This window comes from Triticum dicoccoides, chromosome 4B (genome assembly GCF_002162155.2).
Source record: "Triticum dicoccoides isolate Atlit2015 ecotype Zavitan chromosome 4B, WEW_v2.0, whole genome shotgun sequence".
In the NCBI taxonomy this organism is placed as follows: Eukaryota; Viridiplantae; Streptophyta; class Magnoliopsida; order Poales; family Poaceae; genus Triticum; species Triticum dicoccoides.
The window spans coordinates 8397432-8414542 of record NC_041387.1 but is presented as its reverse complement, the minus strand read 5'-3'; the positions used below and the strand labels follow the sequence as shown (position 1 = coordinate 8414542).

The window sequence follows — 17111 nt, the reverse complement described above, 5'->3', positions numbered from 1 at the left end:
AAGGGGGGGCATTGGTCCCGGTTGGTGCCACGGACCAGTACCAATGCACCCCCTTTAGTCCCGGTTGGTGCCACCAACCGGGAGCAAAGGCCCCTGTGCTGCCCATGTCGCGCCCAACGTTTAGTCCCACCTCGTTAGTTGAGAGGGGCGCGCAGTGGTTTATAAGCCCCACTGCCGCACCCCTCTCGAGCTCCTCTCCACTGCAGGCTTACGGGCCTACGTGCTACTGCTTTGTCTGATGGGCCTTCTAGGCCTACTGCGGGCCTGAATCCTGGCCCATGGATGGGTTTCTAGTCGTATTCAGGCCGTGGTGGCCTAGTTGGTGGCAATTTTTTTATTTTTTTCCAGTTTTTTTGTTTTCTTTTTTGCTTTATTTATTTTCTTTTGTTTCTACTTACAACAAAATACTTATTTATTTTATTTAAATTTTTTATAATTACTTATTTATTTTATTTTATGATAATTCTTTTTGCTATTAAAGTTTCTAACAAAAAAAGTTCTTCATGAATATTATTTTTGCTTTTAATGATTTTGAACAGAAAATACTTTGATAATTTTAGTTGCATCAATTTTATATAATTTTAGTTTCAACAATACTAGAAGTTGCTTATAATGTTTTGAACAGAAAATACTTTGATACTTTTAGTTTCATAAATTTTATTTATGTTATTAAAGTTTTTTTTGTTTCTGCTTATAACAGAATACTTATTTATTTTATTTTATTTTGTTTATACTTACTTATTTATTTTATTTTATGATAATTCTTTTTGCTATTAAAGTTTCTAACAAAAAAAGTTATTTATGAATATTCTTTTTGCTTTTAACGATTTTGAGCAGAAAATACTTTAATAATTTTAGTTGCATCAATTTTATATAATTTTAGTTTAATAATACTAGAAGTTGCTTATATTGTTTTGAAAGTTATATAATTTATGTTATTAAAGTTTTTTTTGTTTCTACTTATCTATTTTATTTATGTTTATATCATTTTGTTTCAAATTACTTATTTATTTTATTTTATTTTGTTTCTGACTTTATTTGTTATTTTTCATGCATTTACTGATTATTTTGAGCTATAAGACCATGAAGTGGAAAAGCATTTGAAATGAACTCTGAAACCAAAGTACATACATAGTTCTGCAGAGCATTAAAACCAAAGTACATACATAGTTCTCATTGAACAACATATAGCTCTCCAGAGCATCTAATTAAACCATACATTGAAATTATGTAAAACATTTCAATGCGAAAACAAATGCGATCATAACCGCAACCAAGGTAACAACTAATCCAACTGCATAATGATACCAAGCCTCGGTATGAATGGCATATTTTCTAATCTTTTTAATCTTCAACCACATTGCATCCATCTTGATCTTGCGATCATCGACGACATCCGCAACATGCAACTCCAATATCATCTTCTCCTCCTCAATTTTTCTTATTGTTTCCTTCAAGTAATTGTTTTCTTCTTCAACTAAATTTAACCTCTCGACAATAAGGTCGGTTGGAATTTCCGGTTCAACAACCTCCTAGATAAATAAAATCTATGTCACATTGGTCGACATAATTGTCATAAACAATAAAGGAATCAAATAGTTATGAAAAGATATATATACCACATCTGAATCATAGACAGGACGAGGGCCCATGGGGGCGGATACCAAAACCATCGCACTATATAATAACAAGGAATAATAAAAGTAAGAAAATTAGACAAGTATCTATCTGAAGTCAGAATTTTTTTCTTTCAAAAAGAAGATAAGAACAAGAGGCTCACCACGCTGGTGCCGGCGACGAGATCGGCGCGGGCGATCGACGGCGGTGAAGACGGGGCGGGGACGGGGCGTGACGGACCGCTAAATCTGGACAAATCTCGTTGAAAATGGAGCTCGGAGGTCGAGTTTCGAGAGGAGAAAGCTTAACTAGTGTGGCTCGAGCATTTCATCGAACACCTCATGTGCATAGGAGGTGAACTAGAGCACCCAAATGCCCTCCCCTCGCCGGCTTGACAAAACAGAGCACTGTGGAGTGCTCTGCCGCGGCGATGGGGTATATATAGGCAAGTTATTTGTCCCGGTTCATGGCATGAACCAGGACTAAAGCCACCCCTTCTGTCCCGGTTCAAGCCACGAACCGGGACCAATGGTTGTGGGCCAGGAGCGAGGACCATTGGTCCCGGTCCGTGGCTCGAACCGAGACAAATGGTTCCACACGAACCGGGACCAATGCCCACGAGGCCCCGGCCGGCACCCTGGGCTCACGAACCAGGTCTAATACCCCCCATTGGTCCCGGTTGAAGAACCGGGACTAATGGGCTGGCCAGGGCTGAACCGTAGCCCTGTTTTCTACTAGTGGTAGACTCCATGGGTTCGCTGAAGAAGTTTGAAGAGAAGAGTTCACCCTAGCCGCCTAGGTTAGGCAAGGGAAACGAGAAGAAGTCTAGTGATGATGTGTATTGAGCAAAGGGAATGGTAGAGTATTTAGTGGCTTCCTTCAGGCCTGGTTTGATAATGATGGCGAGATGCCCTGCAATATGCACGGTAACACCTTGCACAAGTATGACATGAGAGCAGGCTCACTGCCCAATCCTGACCATGGTCGATGGCATTAGGACAAACAACTCCGGCTCCCAGTAATTCCATCAATTTGGATATCTTCGAATTTTCGTTGGAGCATCCATGGGGGTTACTGTCCCACCTTGCTTTCTCCTCTTATCTTTGCATTGCCACCTTCCCAATACGTGTATTATACGGTGCCATCAAAAAATTAAGGCGAAGAAAGCCAATCAATATAAAAGAAGGGATCGGCCAACTACCGTTCAATTGAATGAAAAATCAAATTTTGGTCAGACGAATGATCCTAAATTCGTTTCAGCCGATCTAATTCCTACAGATATTACTGTGCATGCATACATTTTCTTTTTGAGACAACTGTGCATGAATACATGAGTAGTACTTAGAGCCAGCCGTGGAAACAAGTAGCCCACCAGCTCGGCCCATGTAACGAGTCGGCCAGGGCGCAGCCCATCTTTCATCAAAAAATCCATTTTGTAATGAAACTAGCACAAAACAACTCTGACTCACATAGAGCTCATATTCCACACTAGTACATGTGACCCAGTGTGTAGATTGTAGCTCGGTGAAAAGTTATGAATGTGCATTCCTGAAAAAGGTGAAAAATATCATGAATGAATCCAGAGGATAAAAAACATACAATAAGCTCAAACCATAAATAATTATTTTTTTGGTACATATGTCAACTGTCAAATCAATATATCCAAAAATCGTCTAAGAATTCTCCTACGTAATCTAACTATTCGATAACGTCCGCACCTTTTTGTAGCCCAACTACCAAACGGACATTTATATACGAGTTAGCCCACCAGATGATGTGATTTTTAATAGAGTATAATCAAATGCCAAGATAGTTAATCAGAACATCTCAGAATACCATGACCCAACACCAAGATAAAACGAATAAGGAAAGAACATTTCAGAAAGGAAATAGAAAAATTTATGGAAAAATTGCACACATAGAAATCGTGGTTTAATATAACATGCAAGAATAAGAATATCACAAGGAAATATTCCCAACAATAAAAATGTTTCATATGGCATTGGCATTATCGTTAGAGAAGAAATAAAATAAAAATTCAAAATAATTCAAAATAATAATGTTTTCTAAGGAAGAAAGAATTAGTGGCATTGGTATTATCCTTTAAGAAGAAAGAAAATAATAATCAATAATCTAAAACAACCATTGACAAGTTTTTCTTACAATTTACATAGAAATTGCGCTTTTTACAATGTGCAAGAAAATCATATTTTTTTAGGGAAGCAAGAAGTAACATATAATAGTGGAATTTTCACACACAAAATTAAGTTTCCCGAGAAGAATAAATTAGTGGCATTGGTATTACCATTAAAGAAAAAAATAAGAAGAACAAACCTAAAACAAAATCAAAATAATGTAGTTTTTCTAAGAAAGAATGAATTAGTGGCTTTCGCATTACCCTTTCATAAGAAAGAGAAGGTAATATAAAAAAACCAAAATCATAATAATGAAGTTTTTTAACAAATAACGAATAAGTGCCATTGGTATTACTGAAGAAATTAAATGAACTAAAACAAACTTTAGCAAAATTTGCACATAATTTGGACAGAAATTGTGTTTTTTACAATATGCAAGAACAATCATATAATAATGGAATTTTCACCCCAAAAATTAGGTTTCCTGAGAAGAATGAATTAGTGGCATTTGTTTTACAATTAAAGAGAAAATAAAATGTATGAAAACTAAAACAAAATCAAAATAATGAAATGTTTCTTAGAAAGAATGAATTAGTGCCTTTGGTATTACCCTTTCATATGAAATAAAATGAAAGATAAAGTAAAAGAATATCATAACAATGGATTTTCCTAAGAAAGAATGAATTAGTGGCATTGGTATTAGCAAAGATAGTAAATGAGAAAAATAATCTAAAATAAACATTGACAAAAATTGCACTTAACTTACGTAGAAATTGCACTTTTTTACAATATGCAAGAACATGCATACAATACTATAACTTTCACCCAAAAAATTTAAGTTCCCTGAGAAGAATGAATAGTCATTGGTATTAACATTAAATGAAAAAGAAACAATAACTAAAACAAAATCAAAATAATTAAGAGTTTCTAAGAAAGAATGAATTAGTGGTTTTGGTGTTACCCTTTCAGAACAGTGAAAATGAAACATAAACTAAAACAAAATCATAATAATGAAGTTTTCTAAGAGAATAATGAATTAGGGGCATTGGTATTACCCCTATAAGAAGAAGAATAAAATCAAATAATGACCAAATTATACACAATTTAAAGAAATTGCAATTTTTTGTAAGATACAAGAATAAGCATATAATGGTGGAACTTTGTAAAAATAAGTTTGCTAAGAAAGAATTAATTTTGTGGCATTGGTATCGATACACTTTAAGAACAGAGAATATGGCCAAAAATAAAGCAAAGGATAAAAAATTTCATAAAATTTACACATAAACTGTGCTTTTTTATTATATGCGAGAATAAGCATATAAGATTGGAAATTTAAAAAAAGTTTCCTAATAAGAATGAATTAGTGGAATTGGTATCAACCTTAAAGAAGAAAGAAATGTAATAAAAACTAAAACATAACCAAAATAATGAACTTTTTTAAGGCTGAACAAATTAGTGATATTGTTATTATGCTTTAAGAAAAACAAAAAACAAAACAAAAAAATTGTACCTTTTAATAGGTAAGAAATAAACGTGTAAAAGTGTAATTTCTACACTCTAATATTATTTATTTACATGTTATATGGTACTTGTGTGTGTACTTTTTACACTCAACGAAAATCCCAAGAAATACCCAGAAAAAACAACTAAGAGAAAAGAGAGCAAAAATCGGATAGAAGAGAAATAAGCGAAAGTACTAATGTGATCGCGAGCTGCAGTGAGCTCGGTATTGCTACCGCATGTCTATCTCGTGATGTGTTCATGGGTCCAGCTGTATTTTCTGCCTCCGATCTTTTATTAAGGTCCATGGCCCACTGGTTGGATGCGGGCTGGTTACACCGTCGGGCCATATCCGTCGCGGAACAGAATGGGGGAGACCATGTGAGCTGGCCCGAGGCAGATTCTGAACTAACACCGGCAGCTGCCTCATTTAATGTCTGCTCCCGTTGGAGCTTACCAATCTTCCCCAAGGCGCTCGTCATCTTCGTAAGAGCAACTCCAACCATCTTCGTAAGAGCAACTCCAACCACTGACCCCAATCATGTCCGCTTTTGCCTATATTTTGTCTCGTTTGAGTCGGCCGAGCGAATGTGTTTGTTCACTTTTTCGTTTAGAGCATCTCCAACATGTCGACCCAAACGAAAGGCAATTTTGACTGTTTTTTTTATCCGTTTGGGTCAATCCAGCGGACACCCATGTCCGTTTTCGCGTTTGGGTCGGCGCATGCGCCCAACGCTGGCCTGACCAATTGTTTAGATCACGTGAAAAAAAATTACCGCCAACATTTTAAAAATTAAAAACGTTAATTAAACATTAATGCCGGTCACAAAGGCCGTGGAGTCCACGAGTCCATGTTTACATTAACTAAAACATTAAATAAAACTTAAAAGTACCAGAAGGCACGCTGCCCTAGGCGTTCTCGTCGTCGTCGTCGGGGCCGGTGAGGTCGATCAGTGCCGGCGCCGGGCCAGCCCAAGGGAACGCCATCGACCACGCTCTAGCGACGTCGTCCGCCACGGGCTGGACTGGCCCACCGCGGGCAAGGCGCTTCTCCTCCTTCACCTTGTGGCGCTCCTCCTCCGCGTTGTGCTCGAGCTGCTCGAGGTACTCGTCCTCGCGGTCCTCCTCGGCCAGCCTTCGCTGCCGCCACTGCTCGAGGTAGGCCTGCTCCTGCGCCGGTGTCGCCCCCAACTAGACTAGAGGCGCGCTGACCCACTCGAGCACCACTCCGGTCCATGAGTAGCGCTCGAGGGGGATCGGCAATGGCTCGGCCTTGGCGAGGGACGACGGCCTCTACGGCGGCACAACGTAGTCGCAGGCCGCGGAGAACGCCATGGCCTCCGCCATGCGCGCCTGGTAATCCTCCTCCGCTGCCTCATCCTCCTCCTCCTTGCGTCGCTCCTCCTCCTCGCTTTCACGGAGGACTGCCGTCAGAGCCGCCTGGTTGTAGATGCTCTAATCGACTCCATCCACTGATCCCCTCCTCCAGATCTGCTGCTGCATCCTACCCAGCCGAGCCACCCCACCCGTACCATGTCTGCATCATCTTCATCCGTAGGACAGGAGATCAGCCAATGATGCTTATGTATCAGCATCAAATATTGCAAGAACAAGAAAACAGCATGTCATGCCTGAATTATGACACACATTTATCATGTTTTACCTATTGCTGCAAGTATCTGTGGATCATCTTCTGAGTCAGTGTCGTACCCCGCATCCCCATCATCAGGAATTGCATTGTAAGAACCACATCAGAACTAGATCAAGTGAAAGTAATGAGGTACATGCTCTAAGTATTTTTTTTAGCAAATGATGGTACATCATGAATATTTCTATGCTAACCATATTCAACATAGGTATCCAGTTCACTCATTGCTCGGTTCAGAGGACAATTTTACATCCTAAAAGTCAGTGTGCCAGCACTTGGATCCCTGTCTGCATTGTGTAAACCAACTTGGCTGATAAGTTGATTCGCATCTATCTCGATGATAGTCCGTGTGCCAGCATTTTGGCTCGGTATCTTCTAACACTATCACATCTGTGCTGCTAACTTGAACGCCATCTTGACCGCTATTATCCAACGCACTCCCATTGGGTTGAACTACTTGATTGGCATCTACTGTGACGACAGTTAGCGCATCAGCATTTGGCTCTGTACCCTCTAACTCTATCACATCCCTGCCTGCCGGCAACTTGGCTGTGATCTTGAATGGTAGTACCCAGCGCACTACCGCTGGGTCCAGCTTCTTGATTCTCCGGACCATTTGGCGTGGCCCCTTCATTTGCATTCGGTGTATCATCTTCATTAGTAACTGTTGAACGAGCGAACAGCTGCAACAATGTGACCATGTATTATCCAAACTGTAACACAGTCATGCTACTGCATCAAATAACTTGCAATAGGATATGCACGCATCATCACTTACCGAATGTGCGGTTGCTGCCATCAAAGGGTGCCACATCCAGATGCGCTGCTCCATGTAACCTTCCGGCCTTGTGTGCAAAAGAGTATATGGATTGAACGATCAAACGTGTGTTCAACAGCTAATTGAAATTGCAGAACAGTCGATTATTATACTCCTGGTGCAGCACCAATCCTGACCCTGCATTTGTTTCCAAAAGTGTTTGTGCACAATTATTCACCAGTCACCACACAATAAATTCAGTAATACAAATAAAAAAATTCACCAAATAAAAATTACAGAATGCCTCTTCCTTTTTTGATGCATCATCAAGAAGTGTCGCAGAAACATATGCCACACTTAAGCATTAAGAGGTACCGCATATTTACTAGTATCATGGACAGTTAAAAGCTCAAATGCAGTACCATCCTGGCTATATGGTATTCACTTCTGCAATTCATTTCTTTTCTTGAAACGGACACATTCCAAGCATGAGAATCTAAGCTATCTTTACCACAATTATCGTGCTAAATTTAGACTGAATCTGTAGCCCCATCTAGTCACACAGGCAACCGATTTTCATGTCTACCAAAGTGTGTGTGTGTGTGGGGGGGGGGGGACTAAACTGAATACCTTCGTGTCCAGCCAGGAATCTTTGGATCAATCTGCTCTATGGAGTGTTCAGATACCTGCGCCTTATCTGCACTCCCTGCTTCTCCGCCGCCGCCGCACACATCTTCGTGTCTGCACTAGAGGCACTCTCAGCTGGCACTTGGACGCCCGGCGGCGACAAAACAGGATAATGGAGAGGCGCCATGGGTCTCTCTCTGTCAGTTACTTCCTCTCTGAGAGTTCTGCTGCACACACACAGACACCCAAAAGTTAGATCTTCAGTAACTCCAAACAAACCCAAAAATCACGGACGAACAAGCAAAATCCACGGGCAGATCCGCACATGTTGACCGGCTGCAACAAGAACTCCATTGGGCGGTGGAGCCGAGAGACCGTAACCCTCAAGAGATCCAGGTTCCACCGGCGACACGCTCGCAAGACACTACCCAAAAAGAGATCGTGGTTCCGCCGCCGAGACGATAGAACCAGACCCGCAGCCGGCAGAGGTACGAGACAGCTCCATCCACCCACCCATATCTGCATTTACTCCAACCAAATGACGTCGTTAACGTAATCTGGTCCATGGATCAGGACGTCGATGACGACCCGAGCCACGGCTCTGACGCGATCTTGCGACGGCGTCGGATGTACATGCCGTCCTGGCTCACCGTCCGGCAAAATATTGCCATTATATTCCCACTTCTATTCGTCAGCTGGGCCCTGCAGCAGTCACGTGTGCCACGAAAAACGAATCACAGACACGTATCGAGCGGAACAGATTACGAGAGCCCGTGTGCTCGGGATCAATTGCTCCGCGTCCATAAATAAGAAGCATTTTGGCCTATAAAATGGAAACAGGAAATGGGCTTCAGCCCAATAAGAAATCGACTGGCCCAAAATAGTGGTTAGTCAAAAAAAATTAGCCCAAAAGAATACAACAAATACAACATGAAAAAGAGCACTAATGTTAAAGTATAAATCAATGGCTCAAAAATCGACTAACCCAAATTCATTTTTCAGGCAACTTACATATAGCTAAAGTGGTAAAAGAAAATTAGCTCACAAAAGCTTTACTCTTCATTTGGCAACATTGTCCATTAAAAAGTTACTCACAAATTTCCACATTGTACTTGACAAGTGATTATTTGCTTATCGTGATAAACTATTGGACTTCTGCTGCAAAATGGATAACCCAATATTCTAAACTAGGTGTGCGAATGCAAACTACTAAATTTATTAAGTGCGTAACCTTTAAGCCAACAACCCCGTTGTGTATACCCGCAAAATAAATGAATGCTGCGTAAGTAGCACCCAGTGCTAGAGGAGCATCACTTATATTAAAACTAGGTGATTTCCCCTGCGTTGCGGCGAGAATTTACTGATTAATTTTAGATGAATTATGTATGAAGAAAATAATGTTAGCAAAAGCTACCACCTCTTTAATGTATAAATGTTTCATACTGGCACTGTGCGTGAACAAAGAGTACACATGTGGTTTGCATAGGGTTGAAAATAGTGTTAGTGGATGCTGACATGGCACACTTAGTGAGGTGGAAGGCCATGTGTTGGGAGAATTAGAGCAAGTGGGGATCAACTGTTTAGGACTAGTAGATTTGCCCCCCTTAACAATACTAAAATTTGGTGATGTATATACAACAACAATTGCTAAAATATTATCATGTGGGTCCCACAATTTCATGTCATTGAACGGAAAGCAAAGCAGAGCCCAACTTACGTGAGAATGTTTGAGTTGCATTGCAATGCATAGTCTATCTTCCTTGAATTTATCTAAAACTTCAAAAGCAACCTCATTGAATCATAAAAGGTACCAATCCTAATTTCCATAATTTTCAGACCACATCCAGATTTTGTAAAATGAACGATAAGATGCATGTAATGTTTCTATTTTCTCAAAAATATACCATATGATTTTCATGTATACGAGCTAAAATTTTACAAGAGTAATTTAATATGACTTTTGCTAGCATTTAGTGCCTTGTTAGATATTTGAAGTTCAAATTCGAATTGTATGGACTAAATAGCGAGAAAATCCTATATTGCCTAAAAATAGAAAAGGAATTCAAAAAATGTCTAAATTTGACATGAATAATGTAATGTAGTATGTCCCGTGTAGAATTTTCTGGAGCACTTCAGATGTTTCGTTGAAAGATTTAACACAAGGAAAAATTACATGGTATTTTAAAAATAAATACAAATACCTAGTAGACCATAAAATAGGAATATATTCATGTGTTGTTTTAAAAAGAAATGTTTACATATGAAAAAAAATGGACTATTCGTCGCCCTGGGTGAGAAATAGTTATTCTTCACTACCCTCTATTTTAACATCAATGCACCATAATTTTACGTTATAAATTTTGTCTTATTTCATACGTAAAAACAGAATGTAAGAAAATATATAATCATCGTAAAAAATATTTTATGTTACGTAAAATTACAAATGTAAAAACATAGTGTAAGATATACATAAAATGCAATTTTTCTGGTCTTATGACCTATATTTTTATTTTTCTTATGCAAATTTTAAGTATTGAATCAATATGAATGTAACTATTTGTATTCCAAATGTAATCTATTTATGAAACTATCATAAGATTACCTTGGTTGAAAAATAAAGTGTTCTTTACCCTGGATGATGAATAGTATTACTATATAATAACATGATCAAATGGAGCAATTGAAAAAATACAACTTTATGTGTCCTGGACAAAAAAACAAATAGTTCAGTATATATTTATGTCGCCGTGAGCTGAAATGCTTTTTTGCTGAGAGGACACATAAATGCATATTTTCAATAAAAAATGGTTTAAGTAGATGTCAGACGTATGCTAATTTGATATAAATATGGACAAAATAAACAAAAATTACAGATACGTTCGAGATATATCAGACACCACACGGGAAATCTCCGTGATCTCCATCACCATCACCAACAACTCTCTCTCTCCATTCACATATTGATGCGGTGGTAGTTCATCCTCGAGGCTACTAGCTATGTGTTCTTCCTCTCTTTCTCTTGTTCATGTGATTTCTGATATTGATTGTATCATGCATGTGCTTTGTTAGTAAAGTTGTATCTTATGATGTTTCTCCCTCTTCTATCTATGTGGTGAATTGAGTCTTGTTTTTTGAGGTCTCTTTATGTAGGATTGAATATTTTGGATTTGACATTACATTTTGCATGGCTAGTATGACTTGCATATACCCATGGTGACATTGGGGGTACTCTATCCATGTTATTAGGTTAGAACGATAGATATCATATGGTGTTGTCGTACTATAATTTCTGGGTCTACCCGTCACACGTTAGGGTGTTTAATAGATTAAGATTTGAAAGGCGACTTTGAGCTGGTTTTATGTTAAGCTCACCTATGAAATTTCATCCTACTTTTTCCTATAAAAATAGAAACTTTGTAGTGATTCTTTGTTGCACTTTTTGAGGGCTTATCATGATGTTTAACTATGTTAATGATGTTGTGGGTTGGTGCTAGTGAAAGTACAAACCCTAGGGCTTGTTTCCAAGCATTGAAACACTATTTTTATTTACCTTTATTACTTGTTATGTTGCAGCCCATATGCATTCAGATTATAAAAAGGCTACTTCTACTATTCATATTACATATATTTCATTATCCGTTCGTCAAATTAGTGCACATACAATTAACGACTGTATTGGGTGTGTTGGGGACACAAGAGACCACATGTATTTGATTATAACATTGTTTGAGATAGACCACTTTCTGTCTACACCTCCGCGCATTGATGTCATCCACATGAAGAAAATTTATTGTTGTTTTATAAAACTCTACGCTTGGAGGCCCAACAAAGCCTACAAAATAAAGTTGTGTTATAGATGTCAGGTTCCTCTAACCCCGTGCCAACAAAACCAGGAGGAGGAGACAACACTTCTGGCTTGTGTTTGCGACGCTGACTTGGATTCCGTGGACGATGCGTAAGAAGATAATTATTGAGCAGGTTTTCCCGAGAAAGGTCTCTGATGTTGTCTTCAAATTCCTTGCATTATTGCAGCACCTGCACCCACTTTCTAACCAGCGGTATCACAATCGCTTGGCATTATGATGGATGCATTGACTACTACGGCACATCAGCTAGCTTCCATTCAGCTATCTCGAGCTCCTAGCCACTTGGTGGTCTTTTTTTTACTTCCTTTTATGCTTTCTTTTGGGCGTCACTAGTAGAAAAAGGTCCTTTAGTCCCGGTTCTGGAACCGGGACTAAAGGGTCGTTATTAAAGCCTCCCCCTTTAGTCCCGGTTCTTACACGAACCGGGACTAAAGGCCGTCCACGTGGCCGCTGCCTGGAGGTCCACATTTAGTCCCGGTTGGTAACACCAACCCGTACTAAAGGAAATTATATGATTTTTTTAATTTTGTTTTAAATTTCTTTTGAAATTTTTTCTTGATTTTCAAATTTCTGAATTATTTTAACCTCTAATCTCTAATCACCTCTTCCTCATCGCTGCTCAATTTAACCTCTAATCTCTAATCACCCCTCATAATTCCAAATCATCTAACTTCCCGGACGGTCACCCATCCTCTCACTACTCCAGCCTGAGCACGCTTAACTTTCAGGTTCTATTCTCCCTCGTTTCCAAGTCTGCACTTGTTGTTTTCCTCACAGTAGTAAGATGTCAATCCTATTAACCCTCAGGAATTTTGCTTGAGCATGAAGTCACACATTTCACTGTTTGAGTTTGAAACTATTCTTCTAAAAAACAATAATTATTTAGTAACACTAATATTTCTTGAATAAGTAGTTTGACCATAGTTTGACCATAATTTGACCATAGTTTGACCAACCAGATTTGACCAAAATTCAAAAAAACTGAAATAATTATTTAGTAACACTAATATTTATTGAATAAGTAGTTTGACCATTGTTTGACCATAGTTTGACCATAGTTTGTCCACAGTTTGAGCAGATTTGACCATCGGATGCGGATTTTCGTCCTGAACATTTTGATATATTATACGTTTTTTCTGACATAGAATGCAAAAGTTATATCCGTTTTACATTTTCCCTACACTTTTTGCTAAACATGTCCAAACTTAAGTTTTTAAATTTTCCTAACTAGTAGATGTAGTAACATAAGTACATCTCGAAGGATTTTAATTTTTGAAGTTTTTATCATTTTCTTTTGCTTTTTACAAAACTGAAAAGGGGATCCACCGGGGGGTGGTAGAGTTTGAAAATGGGACCTTTAGTACCCCCATTAGTACCGGTTCGTGGCACGAACCGGTACTAAAGGTTAGACCCATTGGTCCCGGTTCGTCCCACCAACCGGGACCAATGGTAGTGGGCCAGGAGCGAGGCCCATTGGTCCCTGTTCGTCCCACCAACCGGGACCAAAAGGTCCAGACGAACCGGGACCAATGGCCCACGTGGCCCGGCCGGCCCCCGGGGCTCACGAACCGGGTCCAATGCCACCATGGGTCCCGGTTCTGGACTGAACCGGGACTAATGGGCTGACCCGGCCTGGACCTTTGCCCCCTTTTCTACTAGTGCGTGTTTGTGTTGATGCCTCAGTAGACTGCTCTTATTTTTGGATAAGACTCTTGTATGCTTGTACGGACGTGGTGATTTCTTTTTCTATAAAGTGGGGCGAAAGCCTGATTCAGACAAAAGGGGATGCGGGCTCAACTGGCTATTTAGTGAGGCGGGAGCGTGAGATCCTTGGTTCGTTTTCCCACGGTGCATGATATTCAGTTCTCCATATTTCTTTGTTTCGCGCACTAATGGGAGGCATCCACATAGGTAGGTAGAGAGAGTGGTGCCACATATGCATGCTTGACCACTCAATTGGTGCTTACGATGACCCGTTAGTTCAAAGTGTTCTGCGTAGCAGCTTCCTTATTCAAAATCTACCCCCGCTTCGCCTCTCTCTAGCGACACGAGGGGATCCGCTCCGGCGCCACCACCGTCCCACCCCCTCCACCCCCTCACCTCTCCGCCGGCCGGTGAAGCCCGGTCTGGCTCCAGGGAGGGTGGCAGCGGGGCATCTTTCTGGGACACGCAGGGGCTCATCTGGCGCGGCGGGCTAGGGCGGGCACGCGGGCGCGGCTTCGGCGGTGCGAGGAGTGGGGCGGCGCGGCGGTGGTCTCGCACGCCGGGACTGCAAGAGGAGGCCGGGGCGGCGGCCCCGGGACGAGCTCGCCAGCGGGCCTCCTTGCGGCGCGGGCTGCGGCTTGGGTGATGGTAGGGCGGTACGCGTTGGTGCGCGCGCTCGGCTGCTGGGGGGGGCAGACGGCTTCGGTCACGCGGGTGGCGGGACGGTTTGCCGTGGCGCTGGGGGTCGATCCCACCGGCCGGCGCGGTTGTGGTTGGCGGCCTGGCGCGAGGAGGCTGCTCAGGCTCTGGCCTGGGCGAAGGAGAGGCGACCGACGAGGCATCCCATCCCGCTGCGACAATGGGGATGCAAGATTTGGCTGCACGACGAGGTGGAGTTGGTGGATGTCAACCATGGGGATTGATGTGCAGTGCTTCGGATTTGCTTGGATTCGGAGGTTTGGAGGAGCTCCGGGCGAAAGTCCAACACTGACCTTGGGTCGGTGTCGTGGTTCTAAGTCTGACAGTAGAATGGGGGGTAGGCATGGAGTGGCAAGATCCTAGCTATGGAGTAGTTGTATACGCAAGATGTTTACGAGTTCAGGCCCTTCTCGGAGGAAGTAACAGCCCTACGTCTCGGAGCCCAGAGGCGGTCGACTGTATTATGTGCGTATGAGTTACAGGGGTGCGAACCCTTTACACTGAGGAGGGGGGTGGCTTATATAGAGTTCGCCAGACCCCTCCAGCCCTCAGTTATGCAGGGTTAAAGGTACAGTAAGATAGGGGGTTACTGGTAACGCCCACATAAAGTGCTATGATGATCATAAAAGCTACTTAATGACCGACCGTTTGGATGCAGACTGGCTTTAGATCTCCTGGTGGTCGAGTGGTTGCTTCATGGTCGAGTGTCTTCTAGTTGGTCGAGTGGAACTCTTCCAGATCGACTGAAAGGTAGTTTCTTCTAGAGATGTCCTTGGGGAGGGTGTCTTAGACAGGTCCATGACCCTACCCTAGGTATATGACTTCATCATTAGCCCCCGAATTGATCGAGGTATGAGTGGGGAAGGAGTTGAACATACTCCCGACTCATTCTTGTGCTGCAATTGTGTCTTGTCTTGGATCAAATGGACTTAAGTGACGTCATCAACTTCTTTTCCAGTCGCCTTGATCCATTCTTTGTATCCGTCGAGTGCGTTTTCCGTACTTGGCGATTTCCGAATGACAGGATGAAGGAAATCTTTTGTCTGACGGTTTGCTCTACGGCGCGTGGATTTAGCGGGATTTGAATCTTCGGGAAACGAGCGGGACGGAGAAAGACCCACAGTAATCGGACGGGATAAGGCAAGGGCGCCTCGATCTCCGCGCCACCTTTTTGCCACGTATCGTGCGGGCGACTGTTGGGGGATTTGATAGGATCGCCTGGGCCTACCGGTCAGTCACTCGGAAGCGACCTCATATAAAGCCCAAGACTGGGGTTTTTTGAACAGTGTGTTCCCCTTTCCTTCTCCCTTCTCCGGATTCATCCACCGCACCTGCCTCCACCTCCGAATGGCTGCTCCGCGCGCGTTCCGCCGGTGACAATGGTGAAAGAAAAGACAGCAGCCTTAGAGTGGGCGAAGAAGACGACGGCGAAAGCAAAGGGGAAGGCGACCAGTCGGGGCAGATCCTCGTCGCGGGCTGGCTTGCCGCAGGGCTGGATCCAGGGTGACTGAATTCGCTCGACCATCCGCCAGAAGGATCTTGATGACCTGGCCGATGAAGGACTGATCCCTCATGGATCAGCGAGGCTTCCGGGGATGGAGTGGTAGCCGCAGCCTCAGGAAGGTGAGTGCGTCCTCTTAGCCACTCATGTCGACCGCGGGTTTTCTTTGCCGCCCCACCCTTTCGTCCTAGGGTTTCTGAACTTCTTTGGGGCTCAACTCCACCACTTAACACCCAACTCTATCGTGTACCTTGCCGCTTTCGTGTCTTTGTGTGAGAACTTTTTGGGTTGTCAGCCGCATTGGGGCCTCTTCAAACACATTTTCACCTGTCGCTCCCAGACGGTGAAAAAGGCCAATCCGAGTGACGAGAGAACCCATGTGATTCAGATGTGTGGGGGTCTTGGGGTCCAAATGAGAGGTAAGAGTGCTTTTCCAGCCATGGTCCTTCCTGATTCGGTTCGAGGGTGGCAGTCGACCTGGTTCTACTGCCAAGACCAGCCGACGCCAGGGCAGTCGACTGGACTCCCTCCTTTCTCCATGGATCGAGTGAGCAAGCCGTCTTCTCTGAAGGTGGTCCCGGAGGAGAAGGCCCATGTCAAAGTTTTGGTCGAGCGTGTAGTCCAGCTCATTCGTGGCGGAGTGACTGGTATGGATCTTCTAGAGGTTTTTCTTCGACGGTGCATCCAGCCACTTCAGTATCGAGACCATCCGATGTGGATGTATTCTGGTACTGACGACACCACTCGGGTCCACCCGGAGGAGGTTGAGGATGCCACACTGGAGAGATGGATGACCGCCATCACTGGGAACAAAGATAACCCCCGAGGAGCCAGGAGGATCCCTCCACTCGACCAATCATACGATCCAGACAAGGTTCAATCCCGTATTTTTGACTCTGACTCTGCTTACTCCATCTGGTTTGCTTAAATCGGTCGACTGACTTTCATCTTGTTTGTCTTCTTCCAGGTCACCACTGAGATGTACTCGATGCCCAACGGGGCGCAAGAACCAGTTGAGGAGGAAGAAGGGAGCGGAGGTGAAAGCCAGGAGGAATGG

At 42.5% G+C, this 17111-nt stretch overlaps 1 long non-coding RNA gene across 1 annotated transcript; it reads right to left on the bottom strand.

Moving 5' to 3' along the window:
- Positions 1-6274: 6274 nt before the first annotated feature.
- Positions 6275-8896, bottom strand: LOC119294533. The gene is made up of 5 exons (XR_005143446.1): positions 8610-8896; positions 8288-8511; positions 7679-7855; positions 6916-7583; positions 6275-6798 (listed from the first exon to the last, which is right to left on the bottom strand). It is a non-coding gene; the product is annotated as an uncharacterized LOC119294533 (long non-coding RNA).
- Positions 8897-17111: the final 8215 nt, after the last annotated feature.